The following is a 20,111-nucleotide window of genomic DNA, read 5'->3' on the forward strand; positions in this document are numbered from 1 at the left end:
GTATCCACGGGGCGTGCCAGTGGGCGTGCCCGCGGCGGGGCGGGGCTGTGCGCGCGCCTCCCTCCCTGCCTGCCTCCGCCGGGCGAGCGCGTGAGAGCGGCGCGCGCGCGCGGCTAGTCGGGCAGCGCCCGGGCGGCGGCGGCGGCAGCGGCAGCAGCAGCGCCCGTCCGTCCGTCCGCACCCCCTCCTCCCCGGGACCCTTCTCAACACCCATCCTCGGGACCCCTGGATCTTTCTCAATACCAACCCCCGGGACCTTCCTCAGCACCCACCCTTGGGACACTCCTCGGCACCGGCCGTCCTCAGCGCAGACCCCCGGGACATCTGTTCAGAACCGACCTCCTTCAGCCAACGACCCTCGGGACTCCCCTCAGCGGCGGCGGAGGCTGCGGCTGCGGGCGAGGGATGCGCCGCGCCCCGACACCCAGGTAAGCGGCGGCAGCGGGGAGCGGAGCGGGGCGGGGGCCTCCGGTACGCGCGTGAGGTGGGAGCGGCGGGGCGGGGGTCGTGAGGCGAACCCCGCCGGAGCATCGCGGGGCCGGCGGGAGCCTTTGTTCGGCGGAGGAGGGCGAGTCTCCCCGGCGTCGTGGGGTCTGCCCGGTGTCGCGGGGTCCTCCCGGTGGTGTGGGATCCTCCCCGCCTGAGCCGCCCCCGGTGGGTGCGCGGTGCGGGGCAGCCCCGCGTCCCCCCCCCACCCCGCTCCCTCCGCCCCGTGCACGGGTTTCACCGCCCGGTGCCGCTCACCCCCATCGCGGGTGTGTTGGACACTCAGAACATGGAAAAACCAGCCTGGGAGGGAGGAGATTCACCTCAGAGGCGTCCACAGTGTCAGCAGTGGGGCCGTGGGCTGTAGCCCTGAGTGTGGCATAGCCCTGAGGCCGCGGCTGTGGACATCGCGACGGGAGCAGGTCGCGGACGGCCCGCGGCCCCGGCAGCCCGGTCCGCTCCGCAGAGCCATTCCCGAGTACCCGTCGGCCGTTCCCACCCGTCGGAATGAGCTATAGCTCACACCTGGCTGTGCTTAGCACAGTGTTGGACCTCACGGCAGTTCCCACCCTGGCACGCCGGACCCCCGTGGGAGCACTGCTCCTCCGCAGGTTAAAAGAGTCGATATTTCTTTCTGGAATTTTCCTAAACGTAGCCAAAACGGCCTTTGCTTTATCCCAAAAAAATAAACCCCTCCGACGTGACCTGCGCCAGGACCTGCCGTGAGTTCGGAGCCGGGCTTTTGGCCGTCCTTCTGCTTCTCGATCGGCTTCCTCCTCCTCCATTTAGGTTTTCCTATCCCCAAACCAAGCCGAGGGTGATGAAGTGGGGAGCGTGAGCTCAGCAGAAATCATGGCTTTCCCATCCCGCGCTGCAGCGCGATCCCTGCCCATCGGCGGATCAAAAAAATAATCACGTAGCGGCAGAGGAAGGAGATTTGCTGCTACGGGAGGAAAACCGGCGCGGTGCCTCGCTCAGTCGATAACCAAGCGCTGTAATAAATCGCTCTGTAAATAGATTGCTAGGTGGAGAATTGGGTTTCTGGCCGGCTCAAGTGCTTTCCTGACTCTTTTCCCATGGGACTGCTAGGAAATGACAGGGGAGCGTTGTGTTCCCATGGAGAGGTGCATGGATGCTGCGGTGATGGGCTGTGAATCCTTAAGCACGACCTTACAAATCTGACCTTATCCATAAACTCCGGCTAGGTCAGAGCCCGTGTTATCCCTGAAGAACATCATCTTTTCAGCCCCTCGCCATACAGTCACATGATTTCCCCTCTGTCCTTGAGTAAGCTCACCCATTTCAATGGCTTTTCTCATTTTTACGTTTCATTTAATTAAAATAAGAGGGTTTTCCATGCTTTTTCCCCTCATTAAGGCTCTCTCAGCATTTGCCTTCCCTTCTGACTGTAATTTTTGATCCCCAAGACCATTTTTTGAAGCTGTCAGTCAGGCTGCTGATGGCAGGGAAGGTAATTCAGCAGCCCCAGCACACAACTAATAAGCTTTTGTTTCCTGAGCTATCAGTGATGATGCAACTTCATATTTTTATTTAACTTTTTATTTATTGATGTATTTATTGTGATCAATGCATAAATCAGGATGGCTTTAGAGATTTTTTCCTCTGTGTTGAAAGGCCTGGTGTCCATCAGCAGCCCTTGGAAAAAGCTCTATTGGAATTCATAATGTATTTAAAATGTAGATCTGTTTTGTGAAGTTACTTGTTCTCTGCATCCACTGCCTCTGTTATGATTTATAAACTCCACATTTTAAGCTTTTTTTTCCTCCTTATTTTGGGTGGGGAAGCTGTATTTTCAGATTCAAGGTATCAAATGCCTGATATGACTACTGCTGTCACAGCATCTTTCACAAACACCAGTACTAAACCACTCAGACAGTCAAACCTTTGGAATCCTTTGCTAGGCTAATCTGAATGCTTTATGCCTAAATTATTTATACCTGGGATATTTATGTTATGTGTTTTGTCAGCATTGATCAGGTTTGCAAGGAAAACCCCTGAGAATGACAAGCACCTGAGTTTGGGCACTTGGGAGATGTGAAACTCGAGTCACCTGTGCAGCCTTAATTTAGCTCATGTCAAAGTATGGCTGGACTTGAAATCTTCATCCCCTGCTTGATTTCTGGGGGAGCAGTGTTCTTCTCTGGATGGAAGAACAGATTGCTCCTTCCCATGCCTGCAAGTCAACAGGGGGAGTACTGGGAGCACGGGCACAGTGCTGGTCCCTCCACTGGTTTTGCAGCTTGGCACCACCAAACTGGCAAGGAAGGCCAGGGCTCACCATCACAGCCTTCACACCACAAGTGTCCTGTAGTCCTGAAGCTTAAGTGCCTCAAGTCTGGGGAAACCAGGAGCAAACTTCCAGTGTTTGAAAGGGGTGTACAAGGAAGCTGGAGAGGGGCTCTTCATCAGGATCTGTAGTTCCAGGACCAGGGGAATGGCTTCCCACTGCCAGAGAGTCAGGTAGATGGAATATTGGGAAGAAGTGGTTGGCTGAGAGGGTGGTGAGGCCCTGGCACAGGTTGCCCAGAGCAGCTGTGGCTGCCCCATTACTGGAAGTGTTCCAGGCCAGGTTGGACAGGGCTTGGAGCAACCTGGGATAGTGGCAGGTGTCCCTGCCCATGGCAGAGGGTAGAACAAGAGCTTTTAAGGTCCCTTCCAGCCCAAGCCAGTCTGGGATTCTGTCATTCCAGTGTGACCAGAGAGTTTCTGAAGTCATTTGGGGTGGTTGGTTTTGGTGAGGAGTGTGGCCGTTTTCTGCCCAATTCTAGTTCTTGCTCTAAACCGTGCAACTTTTGAACTCAATTCCTTTAAAAATACATTTATGAGAGAGCAAACAAGGTCGTTGAACCACTGGAAGCATCTTAGCCGGTCAAACTTGATTTCAGAAATTCCTGCGTCCCCTCAGTTTGTAAATAAAAGGGAATTTGTGTTCCCGCTTGCACGCGAAACACTGGGGTTGAAGGCACGTTTGTTGTGTCATTGATGAAGCTCCCAGCTTGGGCCTGGACTCTGGCTCCCTGAGAGGGGCTGGGTGCAGGTTTCAGCTTTGGAACGTGGTGGGTTTTTTTGTGTTGAGGTTTAAAAGAGCATCTGAATTTCTCAGGCTTTGTCCTGCGTGCCGAAGTTTGCTCCACTTCCTCTCGAGTGAACGGGATTTCTCCCCTCTCGACAAAGTAAACATGAGCATAAATATTTAAAGGATCACGGTTCAAGTTTGCAAATGGGAGACTTTCTCTAGCATTCCTTTGGACAAAAGCAGTAGCATTGGAGATGTGGGATGTGTCTGGGTGATTCCCTGCTCTGGGGAGAAGCTTGGTAATTCTTTGGGCTTCAGGCTGCAAAAATACTCTGATATCTTTTCAGGTTAGATGGCTGGCATTATCACAAAACTTGGGTTTCTTATGAAATTTGAAGGACAAAATGCTGCTGGTGGGACATCTATGGATCATTGGAATTGAGGTTGTTTTTGTGGAATTTTATTTTTCTTTTACACAGGCCAAATTTTTCCATAGGTTTTGGGAATATGTGTGAACGCACAGGTGTTCAGGGTTGAGACTATAGAAACCAAACATGTGAAACTCTTGCCAGATAATGGATAAAAACAGGAAAAAAGGGAAATGGAATAGTCTTTGGGTTTTTTTGGTGACTCTTTAATATTAAATCTTGTGCTGCGTTTGACAGGTTGAACCCCATGGTGACATGTATGTCTCACTTCTGTGACTGTGTTGATGTCTTAACCTCTTTGTCTTGGAATTAAACTTTTAAAAGTGGACCTCTAACCACTTGACCTCAGAAAATATGAAAATTCAGGAGGGAAGGCTACTGAACATGGATTTTTAGAATTGAACTAATTTTTGTGTCTGTTTTTAAAATATTATCAAGAGTTGTGGTTTTGTTAGATCTTGTGGTAGCATTATTCTGTCTGTGGGGAGGAATCTATGGATCCCTTTTTCACAGGTACCTGTGGAAAAATCTTACAGGTGAGGTGAGAGTTCCGTGTCTTTGCTGCAGTGGCTTTTTATTCCTAACCACACCCCCATGATCTTGATGCTGCCTCTGATGGAGGAACGTAGGGCTCACCTGGGTCAGAAGGGAACTCAAGAGGTCACTCGGTCCAAAATCCTGCTCCCAGCAGGAACATCTTCAAAGTCAGGTCGAGTTTTTCATGGCTTTAGGCGTCTCATGTCAGTTGTGTTCCGCCTGTGGTTTGTGGGCTGCAGGAGGAGAAGGGAAATGAGGTGGTTTGAGCTGTATTAGGTGGGAAGTGTCCAAGTAGAAGAGATCATCCATGACCCACTGCTTGCAGAGCATCGTATTCCACTTGCAGCCTATGAAACTGCTGCTTCCCACTGCCTTTCCATGAGTTCATTAAGCTGGTGTAGTCACAGGCTCCAGTTGGAAGAGGGTCTGGCCTGGCTGAAGTTAATTTTGGGAGAAGAACAGGGATAGTCCAGGTCCATTTGCTGATAATCAGCATAAAGCTGGCAAGTGGCTCCACAATGTTTTGGTGGAAACTCCTCAGAGATTTTCTAGGCAAAATAAAATAAATACCTGTGCTTGAAGGATTATTGCTATCCTTCTGATTACTTTCTGCTGTTCAAGTCTTGCATTGCAGTTTTTCATTGGGCATGGATGGGTATCCTTTTGGAGAGGGATGAGCTGTCTCTTTGTAGGGTTCTCAAATGCCTTTGGCTGTTCACACCGTGCCAAACCATGGTTAGACAAAGCCATGGGTCATAGTTTTGGGCTCTGTTGTTGTTTTTTGTCAGCCCTTTTTTAGAGTTTTGCTAAGAGCCTCATGAAGAGCCAGAGCGTGGCCCTCAGCCAGGCAAATCTTTTGCCAAGGGAGATGGGGCTCAGGAGTGGAAAGGCCGTGGTGCACTGAGGATGCTCGGGGTGGGATGGCAGGGAGGCTGGGTCGTGTCGATGCCATCATGGAAAACAAAGAAGATGGGAGCTACTGGAGCTGATGAGGCAGCCAATTATCCTGGGCAGATACACTGTGTCCAGGTTTGGGTATAGATACCTGTGCTGTCTCTGCATTAAGCACCCAGATACAATCTTGAAGTTTGCTTGGACTCTTTGAGATCAGCCTCTATATCCTCCCAAGGGATATTGATATTCCTTAGCTGGATCCTTTGTCTGTTGATGTGAGAGCAAACATGGGGAGCTCAGCCAGCTGTGTCCCATCCAAGCTCTCATTTCACTCACCTACAGAGATATGATGCTTTTTTTGCTGCTACATGCCTGACTTAAAAAAAAAAAAGATGCAGACATTGCTCTGCTGTGGTCTCCTGTCATCTCTCTATTGGGTTGTGGTGTGCTTTTAAAGATCTCTGCCAGGTCATGGAGGAAGTTTATGAAATCCCTGTTGGTGTTACAGCCCCTAGGGATAGGCTGGCTCTATGTAGAGGGGGTCCTCTTTGAGGGCAGGGCTGGACTGGACCCTTTCAATCCTGACAGCTTTGGTGGTTCCAGCTGTCTGCTCAGCTTCTCTTGGAAAAATCATCTTGGTTGCCATCCCAATGACTCGCAGGAATTACTGCAAATCCCTCTTAGGAGCAGTGGGGAGCAGAACAGAGGACTGTCCCACTTGGATGCTGCATGAAGTAGCAAAGGAAAAATGTAGCTTAAAATAAATAGCCAAAATATGTGGGTTTTAATATAATTTTTGGGTCTTATTTGCTTGTCTCTTCACCTTGAATCACTTCTGGCATCACCCAGATGACCTTGAATCCTAGAGTTACTCTTTGGATGCCTGTTCCAGGTCTTGGCTTTTATCCATCATGCACAGATAATCTGAAAACCTCTGTGCTGTTTTTTAATCAAAATTCTTTAAACTGTCTTTTATTCCTTGCAAAGCATAACCTTTAAAAAGGTAGAGGATCCTGGATATGCTGTGTCATGGCTGAGCATTGATGGAAGAGGAGTGTTTAATCCAGATAGATCCATCTTTGGAAAACCTGAGCTTTAAAAGCAGCTCAGACTATGAATGCTTTTGAGAGACCGCCAAGAATTCTTTTATTGTATTCAGCATCTACGTGGTTGGTTTTGAGGGATGAACTTAAAACAAGTTAACTGAAAATATTTACTTTAGTAGACTTCCGTAATGCTACTGTCTTTTCATACTTCACGTAAATACATAGACCAAAATAAAAATTCTCCTAAATGTTGCCATTTAAACTTTTATGGCACTTGTCTATAAACTGTTAGGTTGGTTTGTGCTTGTTGGGTGCACCGGACAGCTTCCCTGGGGAGGAATTAGTAAATGATTTAATTGTTAAGGAATGTGGTCCCATTAGGCAAAAAAAAAAAAAAAAAAAAAAACCAAAAAAAAAAAAACCCAATAAAACCCCACAGTGGATCGTTAGAAATGTTGTGCTTGATTAAAACAAAGCTGAGCAATTTGTAATGATTTTTTGAAATAAATGAGTTTTTTGGAAGAGGGAGGTTATGTGGGTAAATAACCCTTCTGGAGGTTTCTTTGAGTGCAGAAGAGCCAGTCTCCGCTCCGTAATTCACCAATTGCTTCATAAATGAGGCATCATTATGTGGAATTTGTTGCTGCTGGTGGTGGCAAGGATGGCTGAACCACTCCAGCTCAACAAAGGCATTTGGAGAGATGTTTAAAAGCAGAGCCACTGTTTCATTTGCTTCTTTTCATCCGAAAATAAAGATCCAGCCCTGCGGCCAAGGGATGCGGCGGGCCCAGGTGCCTCCCTTGGGATCGGGGCCCCACGTTTGTGGAGTGTGGTGAAACGTGTGGCTGAGCAAGGAGGGCACTCTCTGGGCTCCCTCCTTCCCCGGGCAGCCCTGGCACAAATACCCTGCCCGGGCAGGCACCGGCCTTGGGGATAATCTTATCCGCAGGCACTTCACCGTGCCCGGCAGGTAGGCAAGGAGATAGCAGGACAATGCAGAGCAGAGGTCAGGTTTGAGGTGCCTGCAGCAGATAATGAGCAATCTTAAGAGTTCTCCTCAGCTATGAAGAGAATGAACTTTACCAAAAGTGACGGAGGAGTCTGTCTGAATCCACAAATCCTTTTGCTGCTTTACCTCGCTTGACTCCAGGGATTGACAAGTGCACCATGACTTGTCAGAGCACTTGTTCCAAAACCTAGCTCCCTGATCCAAATGCATCTCTGGTCTCACTGCAATCCACAGGGATTTGATTAAGGAGTTTATTAGCATTGATAAACATTAGAAGCAGTATTTCTTCTTCTTCTATCTTTAAGAAAGAACTTGCCAAGAAAGATGACTTGGCAGCTGTTGCCTGTTCCTTGTCCCAGGAGTTTTGTGGAAAAGACATGGACTTGTGCATTGTTCCTGGCTCCATTCTCTTTGTAATTCCAGGTGGGAGCTGCTGCCTTCCAGGGTTTTGTTTCTGAGTTCAGCTGTCCTGTGCTATGTTTCTTCATTTTTGTGATTGAAATACCCCTCTAGAGCCATTGCTGTTCATCTGGGGTGAGCAATACAATAAATATAAGGAGAAAAATATATTAAAAAAGGTAAGACCATGTCCAGCAAATGGGGTTAGGAGAAAAAATGAACAGAAAGGTCCATTTCTGAGGGATTAAGAATTCATTCTCCTACCTAAAAGTCTTTGCTGAAACAAGGGGAAAAAAAATCCCTGCTTGAGTATTTTTCTGTTCCCACAGAGGGAAGGTGTGAATCTCACCCATGGTTTGCTGGCTTGGGTTTAGCAACATTAGGGGTTTCCTCCTGTTTTATTTCTCTTCAGCTCAGCTGCTTGAAGACTGCTTTCATTTTTGTTTTGTAGGGGAAGATGTGAAACTTGAGGAGCACAAACTAAATGAGATGTTTAATGCAGTTGTTGCAGTCTAAGGAGTGGCCCTGCATGAAACTTCTTCATTTGCAGAAAAAAAGTCATTTGAAAACTCAGTCTGAATGTAGCTCAGTCTGATATTCATGGTTCAGACTGTGTGGTGGGGACATTGTGATCTTCTGTCTTGTGTTGAGTCTATTTTTAATAGAAGTGGAATCCTTGAGAGAATACCTCAGAAAAATAATTGGAAATTAAAACCTGGAGACATGGATTTACAATGGTGTGGGTGCACTTATTCTGTGTATTTTGAAGGTTTTTTTCCCTGAGCACAGACTGTCCTCTACACTGAGAAAGGTGTTGGGTTTTTTTTTTTTTTCTCTTCTTGTGGGACTGGGTCAACTTTCTTTTCTGTTTTGGGAGCATTAATCTACATACTTTCTTTTCAGGTATGCTCTTCAGGGGCTGCGAGGGGGCAGGTATTCAAAAAACTTGAACAATTTTCCTTAGGTGAAGGATCATTACAGGTTCAGGTGCTGCTGTTATTAGTGAGACTCCTGCCAGCTGCAGTTTAATTTTCTAAATGTCTAAATGTTGAAATTCCAGATTGTTACACAGGTATGTGTGTTGGTGTGCTTTGAGAGGCTGGAACTCTGGACTGCTGGATAATTCTTAGCTAATGATGTTGATGGATTTGAAGAGAATCTCAGTCTGGGAAGTTAATCACCAAAATTATAAAAAAATGCAACCTGTTTGGTTTCTAATGTAATCTGGGTGCAAAATGATTGTGAAGCTGCAAAGTCAAGTGGGAGAATTGAGCAGAAAATAGTGGCTTGGGCACCTGGTGCACACCTGGAGACCTTGAGGTGCTTGTCCTGGTGGGCATCTTCTTCAGGAGCAGCCCATTGCAACCTTGGAACCTTGGGGATGGGGGAAGTAACATGGAGGAAAACAAAGCTCAAAACTAACCAGAAAATTCCTCTGGTTTAGTTTTGGATTGTGCTAGCTGTAGAAACATCCACTAGGGAAGACAGAGACAGAAGGTGCTGTGGTGGCACTGAGGAGCTGGGTTAGGCCACATTAGACCTGAGATCCTGTGTGTTTCCACCAGTGTCACTGGGATCTTCTGCTTCATTGCTTCATCCTGCACTTTCTGGTGCTCAGCAGCTCTGAAATCTGGGCCTGAACTGGGTTTTGGGAGGTTGTTTTTGCTTTAGGGTTTTTTTTCCCTACTGGTGTGGTGGGTTTTTTAGTTTGCTTTTTTTTTTCCCCCCCAAATACCTAAAAATACACCCAGCTCCAGTCACCTGGGAGGAATCACCCATAGTAGAGGCAAGTAGGGAAGTAAAATCTCTATGGTGGCATTTGCTTGCTGATAAGAGTATTTTTTTAATGCATTTCCTTTCCTCATTCTCAACATGCCTTTTAATTCCTCAAGAAAAAAGATGTGGGGCCTTCTGGTGCCTTAGCAGAGATGGGAATCTTCTGTGCATGTGCAGAGATCCACAGGGGAAGTCTTGGCTATATGAATTTGGGGAGGGCAGCTGTGCAACTGTGTTTTATTTTGAGGAAAACAAGTATTTGGCTCATGTTACAAAGTACTGCTGAGGGATTAGTGTTGCAGGTGAAATTTTGGATTACCTGCTTTGCTCACCATAATGTGCTGAAAAATTATCAATACACATTTGCTCTTGCTTTTTTTCTTTTTTTTTTTTTTTCAATTCTTAAACCTTTTGTTGTCCTGAAGTTGTTGATTTTCAGGCAAAAACAATACGAGGCAGTCACTGTGGTCTGCAGGGTGGGGCTCAGAAAGGTCTTGTTGCTGATTCCCTTTGCTGGGAAGGGCTAATTATAGAGACAAACTGGGGAAGGAAGAGAACGGGGTCAATTAGAGCATCCAGCACAGTTTCCTTTAAATTAGAAGTTGGGCTGGAGAGATATAAAAAACCAAACCCCAATGTTAAAGAGGCACAGAGTAAGACTTGAAATGCTGTGGTGCACAGCTCAGCTCAGCAGATGTCCTGCAGTTTCAATTTTAAGTAAAGAACATGTGGAATTAAGAGTTTTATTGCCAGAATTGCCAAATTGAGCCGAAAAGACAGAGGAAATGTTGCTACTGCTTTTATTCTTTAATATGCTTTTGGCTTGCAGTAGGTTGTGACTGAATGAAGCAAAGAAATAGCTTGCCCCATTGTTGATTAGAATGGATTTCTGTGGGGAAATTTTAATTTTAAGTCTTTAGTGGTCATAATGTTATCTTTTCATATAAAGACTACCTGCATCTTTGTACATGTCACATGGATCAGTTTTGTATGTGTTTTATCCTTTGTAGGAGAGGCCACTAGGGCTCAGCTTTTTCTTGGAGCTGTGTTGGGTTTAAAAGTCTTTTTCCCTGGATTTATGTATAAGCTAACTGAAATCAGAGGATCCAGTATTTGAAGATATGGTGCAGACATGGTACAAGCTCTGGGCTGAGAGTCCTGCAGGTGTGGAAAGCAATAAACCCCATGGCCAACTGGAATTCGTGCAAGTCAGTGAAAAACCAGAAAAGGTTTTATGGTGCTCTTCCCAAATGATCCCAAATGAGTCCCTTGTCACCCTCTTGCCTCAGTTTTTAGGGCAGAGCCATGGTTGGCAGACCCCTCCCCATGTCTGCTGGGTGTATTTGCTTCCCCTTTGCCGGATTGCCGTGCAATGACCGGGATTGCTGTGCACCAAGGGAGATGGCAGAGCAGGGAGAAAATCCCCACAGCTTCATCTGAGTGCTTCAGTCCAGATTGGCAAGTTCCTTCTGCTGGTGTGTGACTCATGCTGGGCTTCCTCACTGGAGGCCACTACTGGCAGGGCATCAAAGGAGCAGCCCGTGCTTCCAGACTGGAGCTGAACCAGGATCTTCCTGGAGCAAGGGCTGTTTTTCTGCTCCTGGGATCTCTCGATGTACACAAGGTGGTGAGCTCCCAAATCTCAAGGGGATTGGTGATAAATGTGATGAATTCCTGCTGAGGATAAGAAGGGTTTCTCCTTGCTGCTTTGAGCAAGGCACGTGCCTGTGCAGAGGGTCCTGCCTGGCTGGGGATGGGCTGGGAAAGGCCCTTTGAGGTCAGTGACACAACCAGCAGAACAGTTTGTTCACTTCTGGTTTCTTGGGTAGAGCTGATATGCAGGGGTTTAGTGTGGCAGTTAGGAAATTCTTCAGCAAGGAAGGAAGTTTTTATTTTTATTTTTCCTGAGGGCATAGGTAGAGGTACTCTTTGCTCAGGGCTATGGTGCAGCAGAGACTCCTGCCCTCCTCTCCTTCATTCTCCTGGTAAAACTGACTGTATATATAAATGCTTCTCCCTTGTTTTTGGTTCAATCAATTAGCTTTAAATCTTTGAAAGACTAACTTTTTTTTTTCATTTGGAGCAAAAACTGAACAGCTCCACCAAATATAGGATTGTGCCACGAGGACCTAGGAGAGCCTGTGGGATGTTACTGGTGGTTTGATGTGAGAACACCCTCATGAGTTCTACTCTTATTTTTATGTTATTTTTCCCAGTTGAAGGGCTTGAACATTTCCAAGTATTTTGTAGGGTTTCTAACATTATTTTGTAAATTATTTACAGTGTTAAATAGTATTTTTAGGCTTTTGCTACCTTTTTATTGTACTGTCTGTGTGCCCAAACTACAGTCCCAGGTCTCTTGTGAAGTTGTGAACACTTTTACTGTTAGAAACAGATCTCTAGGGTCTACCAAGGAGATGTAAATCTTGGAACACCCACAGCCTTGGCTGTGGGATATTCCTCATTTGTAGGTGTCATGTAGAGGAGAGAAAAGCTGCAGAGAATATGAAAGGGAGTATAAATTTTAAGAGGACGTTTCTTTCTAATGTCTGGCAGGAGACCTTTGGAATATAATGAAAAGTGGTGATTTTCTTTTTTTTTTTTTCATTCCTGAATAGGTTGGAACTGGAGACTAGCATCCTGAGCTGGCAGGGGAGTCAACCTCTTGATAGTGATCTAGAGTTCTATGTGAGGAAGAGCCTCAGAGTACAGATTAAAAATGCAAAGTTAATGCAGTGAGGATCTGTTGGGGTCTCTTGCAAGAGAAAAGCAAACAAAATCATATAAAAGAATAATTCTTGCTGCCATGTCCTGGCAGGTAAAAATTGTCTTTCTCAGATCAGAGGGAAGCTTCTCTGCTGGCTGGGATAAGTGCCTGGAAAGGGAGCTTTAAATTCTTTTTTTTAAAGGAGGGATTTCCCCCCTCAATTTTTAATTTATACAGTGACATTCTAAATACCAGATTGTTCTGATTCCTCTTTTGCTTCCATTTCACATACACGTTCCTGTCCTTGTGATTATTCCTTGTGTGTGACAGGGTCTGCAGCACATGGATGGGGTTATGGTTTTCATATCACCTCCTTGTCCTGTGTCTATCTCCTGCAATCCCTGGGGTTTTGGAGGGCTGCTACAACACTTACTTTCCAGCAGTTTTTCTAATTTTTTTTTCACCTGCTCTCTTCATGTCAGTCTGTGCTTTCCCTCCTTTTTGTTGTGCAACATTTTGTCACAGTTTAGGACATTTTAAAACCAAGCTCCCTACTTTTTTTGGTAAAGTCATCAAATTGACATTTTTATTTCAGATTGTTTCCTGCAGAGCCCTGAGTTGATTTTTTTGCCTGTGTCTGATGAGTCAGCACAACTGTTGAGCATGTAAAGCTTCACTGATTGCTGAGTTCTGTTTTGCTGCTCAGTTTTTCAGTCAGCCCTTTAGCTGAGAGCACTTAAATGCAAAGTATTGCAACTTGTGATGCACTCGGTGGATCTCAATGCTGAGTTGGGTTTATTTCTAATTGAGATTTTAGATGGTTGCCTGTAGGTGCTTGTATGTGAGAACTGCCTAGAGAAAGCCACTGCCCTGGGTATGATGTGCTGAAGGAGGTAATTCTTTGTTAGGCTGGTGATTTTTAAGTGTCTTATTTAATTTTGCATGGATCCAAGTGTCTGAACATGCTCAGTACTGCTGCTGCTGTATTTTTTTCCTTCCTCAGCCTACTCAAGATGTTAAACCCAGCTTTAATTTTCTCCATTTCCTATGATTCTCAGTTAACCCTCTTTTCAGGAAATCGGTGGCTTCCTGCAGGCTATTTGTAGTTGCTGCTGGCCAACTGAAGTGAGGTGATGTCTACACACTGAAATATGATGAAACCCTCAGAAAGATTTGTTTGGCGCTACCAGGATGAGGTTTTTTTTTTGAGGCATTGTTGAGGTGAAAGCCTATGGCAGCGGCACTTCATTAATCTTATTTACTGGTGTTTGAAGAATATCTGATATTATTGTCCATTCCTTCAGAGGAGAAATCTAATCTCTACTAAAATTAGCCTTTGAAATAAGGCTCCTGCTTGATAAATGAGTAGACAAATACTGGGGCCTTGCCACCGAGGGCTTTATCCATCCCTGAGATAAAGCGGTTGGGCTCGAACGTAGGTTATTTATGCATGGAAAACACACTTATCAGCATTCCTCAATTGCCCCTGTTGCAGAGACCAGGCACTCCTGCCCCTAAACAAAGCCTCATTTAGCTCAGTGGCTTCTTCCCTAGCCCAGGAATGAAATATTTTCCTGTTTCCCTGAGTGGCTGGTATTTCTGGCGCTGCCTATGGCGTGCACGCAGAAAATGCGTAAAGAATCCGCTGTCTGTGGGCAGATCCCACGTCAGGCCAGGGCTTCCAGTGGCCTGCTGAAATAAGTGCAGCCTGTTCCCTTGGCGCCTACACGACCTGGAGAGGAGGAGGAGGAGGATTGCAAGGGTCAGGAGCAGATTGTTGCCCTTGCAAATAAAACCTCTTGTCCATCTCTCAATCCTAGAGGGGGTCCTGGAGGTCTGGCGCTTTCTGCCTTGGAATGGAACGAGTGAGTTGAGCTGCCTCAAAGCTTCAGTGACATAAGGGGTTGGTGTCAGGCTGGTGTAATTAAAAATTATCTTAAGCTGGATTCTTCTGAAGTGTCTTTGTGACTTTCCAGAGTGTTGGTCATTGTGATGTGGATTTTTTTGCTTTCTGGATGAAAAAAGCAGAAGGAAAATTGCTTCCAGAGGTGGTCTTGTAGCTGATGGCAGGGAGCACTAGAAGAGAGATGGCAGTAGATTTAATAGATGGAGGAGGTTTCTTCCTGTCCTGTTACAAAATTCCTACTGAAGCATTGTGTTATAGGAGAATTCTTTGCAAAAAAACACCAGGATACCCCTTGGAGAGCTCCCCTTTGTTAACCTCTTGCAAAGCCAGCCCATGACATGGCTATGTTCAAGATGAATCTGAAAAAAACCCTTTATAGTTCTTCATCATGTTACTGGAGATGAAGTATCTATTCTCACTCCATCCTATTTCTATATAAACTCATTAACTGACCTTCTCTGCTTTATATTTCTCCTAATTCGTATTTTCAATGCCCTAATGGACAGTTTGGTGTCTTCAATGCTCATCTGATTGAATCATTCTTTGTGTTGGTTTATAACAGTGCTTCCATTTGCTCTGGTTGTGGTGTGAAGGGAAACCTCAGAGATTTAATGCGAGGTTGAGAGAGAGGGAAGGGGGATGTTGGAAGCTGTAGTTGTACAAAATCAGTCCAGATCAGCATTTGCAGTCAAGTGGGACATACAACATAGTCATCAACTTGTGTCATTTTGGTGGAAACAATCCAAAATTCAATTTGAACACATCATAAAGTATCCACATGTTAATTTTGAAAGCTTCTGTGTGTCTGGGTCTTGCTCAGTTTTTCCTCTCATTTCATGCTCCTGTGAATGTTTGCCAGCAGAATTCATGGGACTAAAACTTCCTAACATCTGGTTGGCCTTGGTCCAGTAGTCATCTGCCTGTGTTTTTCACCTTAAACCTGAACTGGTGAGCACAGTCCTTAGGTATGGAGAACATGAATGCCCTCCTTTGGAAATTTCCCCAAATCTTGATGTCAAATGCTTTGTAGGTGTCTCAGCCTGACAGGATTTCTGGTGGTTGGTGTGATGGGGCATCCACTTGACTAATTTGGACAAGTTAATCCCTTTTCTACCAGCCTGATCCAAAGTCAGAGTCCCACCATGGACATGTTCAAGCAGAGTTTTGGCCAGCTGCTTGTGCTGGTGGCACATGAAGTGTAAAAAATACTTGCTATCCCTATAAATGTTTTGAGTTGCCTGGTTGTCTCCATGATAAGCCCACCTCAGTTTTGGGTTTCCTCATTCCCAAACACAGAAAGCAGTGACTAGATGATCCCAGGGAAGGAGTGTTGGAGGATGTGACCTCCTGTGCAGGAACATGCTGTCCCTGTTAATTTTTTTGGCCTGATCCAGTGCTTCTCATTTTCTTCTCAAAAACCAGCCAGTTTAACTTCCCCTAGCGACACCACCCAAAAAAACCCCAAACCCGGCAGTAAGGGACATCCTGAAAGGAGATGTCATGGAGTGCTGTGGCAAGGACCTGCTGGGATGCAGTTAATTTTTTTATAAAATCAAATTAAAAGCATGTTTGCCACAGCTGCTCGTTGGAGGAGCTGTTTTGATTTATGTTCTTGCATCTTTTGCTTCTGAGATGAGACCCGGCATGGCAGAACGATGAGGTTTGGGGGAATATGAGCCAAACAGATGCACTTCAGAAAATGAAACTTCAATCTTGGATTTACTTAGCTCATTTCCTGGTGTCATTACCTTATCCTGATGATGAATGTGCCTAGTTGTGGGATCCTACACTGAATACATTTTGAAATGTTTTTTTCACGCTCCCTTCTGTGGATCTCATCACAGAGCTAAGTTAATCCATTTCAGGCAGTTTCATTTCCATACCATATGTTCTTCAAGGCGTTCTGGAGGGATAATTATGTGGATATAATTGACTTTCCTTTGTCATGCCAAGATGTGCTCTGCTTTTCAGGTACAGGGGGAGGCACATGTGTCTTGTGGAAATCTTGATGACTTTCTGAAGGTTCCATCTCGTGTTGTCTTTTAGAGGAGTCAGAAAGGACAAGGAGATCATGTACTCACTCTGGAGTGTTTATTAGACTGACTTAACACCCCATCCTGCTAGTGGGATGTTTTCCTTAAAGATCAACCATCATTTCCATAACATTAATTATTGGGGAAGGTAGGAATGTAAATATTGTGGTGAATTTAAGGGATTGAGGATCTTTCCTGCTCAAATCCCCCTAGCTAAGTGTAAATGTAAATTATAAAAGTGAACTATGTACTCAGAGAAAGCCCAATCTCTTCTGGGATTTTTCCTATCTAACAAATAGTGAAGAACAAACTTGGCTGCAGTTGCAAATACCTGCCAAGGCTTCACTGGTTTACCCAAATTACTGAAGCAATGCACTGAAGTAGACAAATTTAGCAGCATCTGGATGGTACTGAAAAAGCTGAAACCCTCATTCTTTAAACAAATCTGTTTTACCACTCTCTTTGAGCAAAGTTTGTTTCAATTGGTTTGTGTTAGAGGTGAACAGGTTGTCCTTGGACCACAGATGTGACTGAAGTTTGGAGGAAAAAATAAATTATTTGGTAATTTAGGCTAGGAAATTTCTTCCCTGCACACACTTCCATAGGATTTGGGGGTTTTTAAACTAAAATTTGATTTTTTAAATGATGAATGAAGCCGGATTGAATGCAAACCAGAATGCCAGTATATTTTTTTAACTTGACAAAACAGTGCAGCAAAACATTTGTTTACCACATAGAACTTATTTTTTCTGTTTTTTTAGAAATTATGTCCTTTAATATAAATTACAAATTCATGGCTGTAGTAGAGAAAAAATGTTTTGAAAATATGTCTGCTGATAATTGGCATTATAAAAGAGACTGAACAATTAAAAAGGTATGGTGTGTAATGGATGGTGTCCCTTCCCATGGTGGGGTTGGAATGAGATCATCTTGAAGGTCCTTTCCAACCCAAGCAATTCTGGGATTCTTTAATCACTGAGAGCAGCTTTATTCCATCAAATCTATTGCTGTATTTTAGGCTATCGAGGCTGAAACACCTACACAGGTGATTACAGGACTGTGCCTGGGATCTTAGTGATACAGGGATAAAGGTGAAAAGGGAGACTTGCAAGGAGGGATGTCAATGGTTAGATGATAAATCAGTGAATCCCTTCAGTGGCAGCGGTTTGGAAGATGGAGATGCAGAATGTTCTTTCCTCATGGCAGCAGGAGAGCCTGGGGTGACTTTTGGTGGGGGGAATCCCAAACCAGCAGGTTATGGAATGTGAGGAATAGGGAACTTGGTCTTGTCTTTCCCTCTTCATTAAAATAAATAAAATTTTAGAAATCCCCAGACCTCTATTTCAGAGAAACATGTTTTAAAAAGGGCAACAACCAAAAACTCTCATCCATTAAAAAATTACCCTTCAAACCTGATCATCCTTTAAAGGTCAGGGGTTAAGGATGTTTAAGGCAAATTGCTGATGAGTTTTACCATAGATTTCATTGGAAAGGCTCAAGGAAAGTGGAAAATCCCTGAGGCTCAGGTGTAAAGTCAGCAAGGACAAGCAGGAGGAGAACAAACAGGTTCCTCTGTGTCTGTCAGACCCCAAACACTGTCAGCACAAACACATTTATGTACTTAAATATCTGGGAAACTTTGGTTTGCTTTCTCCCTGCAGCCAGGGCATAGACAAGGATAACAATCCTAGGCTGTTTTTCTGCAGAAAGGGACTTTTGACTGTGGATCAAAGATAGCATAGGGTAGAACACAAGTTTCCTGTCCTCAGAAGTCAGCTGAATCTCAGGTTTCTGCTCTGAATTGTGGTCTGTGACTCCTCTGCTCACCATATAGGTGGACTTGGTATATTTGGGACAGAATTTTATAGTGTGGTACATGAGGATGGGCCTGTTGTGTACAGAAAGAATGTTTCATATCATTTTATGTCTCAAAAAACCCCAAACTAATACAGACACTGTTAAAATAATCAGGGATGGTAAAAAAATCAGGTCTGTTTTGGTTCTTTCTGAACAACCTGGCATTTATCTGACAAACCAAGACATGTCCTCCAAACCTTTCTCCTGAGATCCCTGTGGCATAAATTCCTTTTTAGGGCACTTTGAACTTTTCCTTAGTGCATTTTGAAATTTCCAGGGGTGACACACCTGCACATTCTTCCTTCCCACCGTGCTCATGGCAGCAGCTAATCCCGGGAGCTCCGGACATGTCAGACCCATGCTGTGTCTTCCTGTGGCTGATGAGAGCTGAGAGGTGGCATCTGCTCCAGACACTGCTGGCTGCATCCAGGGGATGGATTGTTGGGTGTCATGGCTCCAGGCACCTGCCTGTTGTGGCAGCCTGCTGTCCTAATGTTTCTAATTCTGCCCGTGAAATGGAGTGGAAGTAATTCCAAAACCCAATAGGTTGAGTATTCTGGGGCTTTTTTTATTATTTTATTGCTGAATCTCCTTTTCACCCCCCACCCCTCCCTATTCCATAATGACCTTGCTTTGCCTCCAGCGAGAAAATTGAACTAATTTTGTTGACTTGTCTTTTTAAATACTCGTTATTGGATTTGCCCGACCTCTTTTTCTGCTGTGGAGAGTTGTGCTGGCTTTGTGCCAGTGGAATAATTTGTTGTAATCTGAAAGCATTCAGTTAAAAGGATTTACTGGCCCCCTCCCCAAATTTCTGCTTTGCATAAAATGATTCCTGGGGAACTTTGAGGTGTGTTGGTAGTTGGGGAGATGAATGTTTTGAAATAAATCCTTTGAGTATGAAAAAAATAAGACACGTGCACAGGACTGGGAGTATTTCACCTGGGATGTTTGCAGTGTGGTGAATATGAATTCAAGATTTAATAGATTGAGAAGAGTAAATGGTGTAGTATTTTTAGACAGGATTTTGGAAGGTGCTTGTGAACTTCAAGGAGAGGTTTGTGATATAACATTTTATTTTAGTGTGGCAGAAAATATGGGTTCTCTTTTGCGATCAATGTTGGATTCTCCTAAACATATTGGAGAAATCCATATATTTTTTAAGTGAAGATGTGCTTGTGGAAAACCACTGAGATCTGGATATCTGGAGAGCCTGTCATTCCCATCTCAGTTGTCCTTCATATAAATAAAAGGTGGAAATGAAGCCAGTTGTGTCACCTGAGCCTGTTCCACCAGGATCAGCATCGCGTTTCAGTTTCTCTAGATAATGCACGGCTGACCTTGGCTGTGTCCTGTCCCCTCCCAGGGGTGGGGATGCCAGGTTTAGGAATTAGTAACATTAGGTTTAGGAATTAATAATTCCCCAATAACTTGTGGAAGCTATTTGGCTGCTCATAATAATTCTTAAAGAGCTTCAAGAAACGTAACTATTATGTTTATAACCAGTTCTTCACTGTGACTTTGCTCACTGCAGAATTGTCCTTTTCTGTACTGATGGCACAGAAAGAATTGAAAATGCACTTTATATTTTTTATTAAGAGGCTTAAAACCCAAGTGTGCTGCAGTTTTTGGAGGGATGTTTGCATCTCACCTCCTGTGTCAGGTGTAAGCAATGGCTTTCTGCACTAAGATAGGGAGCTCTCTGTTCTGTGGGAAGGAGGTGCCTCTGCTTTCACTTAAACATGGAAAAAAAAAATTGGGACGGACAGGTTGGCACATGGTGGAAAGTAAAGGGAGAGAGGGCCCAATGACTTTCTCTGGGAATAACCCAGCAACCAAAGCTTATACTCCTTCAATAATTGTGGAATCACCTCAGACATGTTCAAAGCCAAAGTATCCCATGGGAGGCTTTCGATTTAGAACAGGTTTTGTAGGAAATGAGCATAGGAGCTGGCAAGGAGATGTTTTCACATTGCACTGGGTACCCTGTTTCAGG

At 44.8% G+C, this 20,111-nt stretch overlaps 1 protein-coding gene across 10 annotated transcripts in view; it reads left to right on the forward strand.

Moving 5' to 3' along the window:
• The first annotated feature begins 135 nt into the window (after positions 1 to 135).
• The window catches only part of MYO9A (myosin IXA), a 175,545-nt gene continuing 155,569 nt past the window's right edge, over positions 136 to 20,111 (forward strand). For 6 of the 10 annotated variants that reach the window (XM_059858011.1, XM_059858020.1, XM_059858015.1 and 3 more), the window contains exon 1: positions 136 to 428. The gene's annotated coding sequence lies outside the window, so the exon portion shown is untranslated. The remainder of the gene's footprint in view (positions 429 to 20,111) is intronic. The other 4 variants (XM_059858012.1, XM_059858014.1, XM_059858016.1 and 1 more) reach the window with 1 other exon arrangement.

Source organism: Haemorhous mexicanus, chromosome 13 (assembly GCF_027477595.1).
Source record: "Haemorhous mexicanus isolate bHaeMex1 chromosome 13, bHaeMex1.pri, whole genome shotgun sequence".
Lineage (NCBI taxonomy): Eukaryota > Metazoa > Chordata > Aves > Passeriformes > Fringillidae > Haemorhous > Haemorhous mexicanus.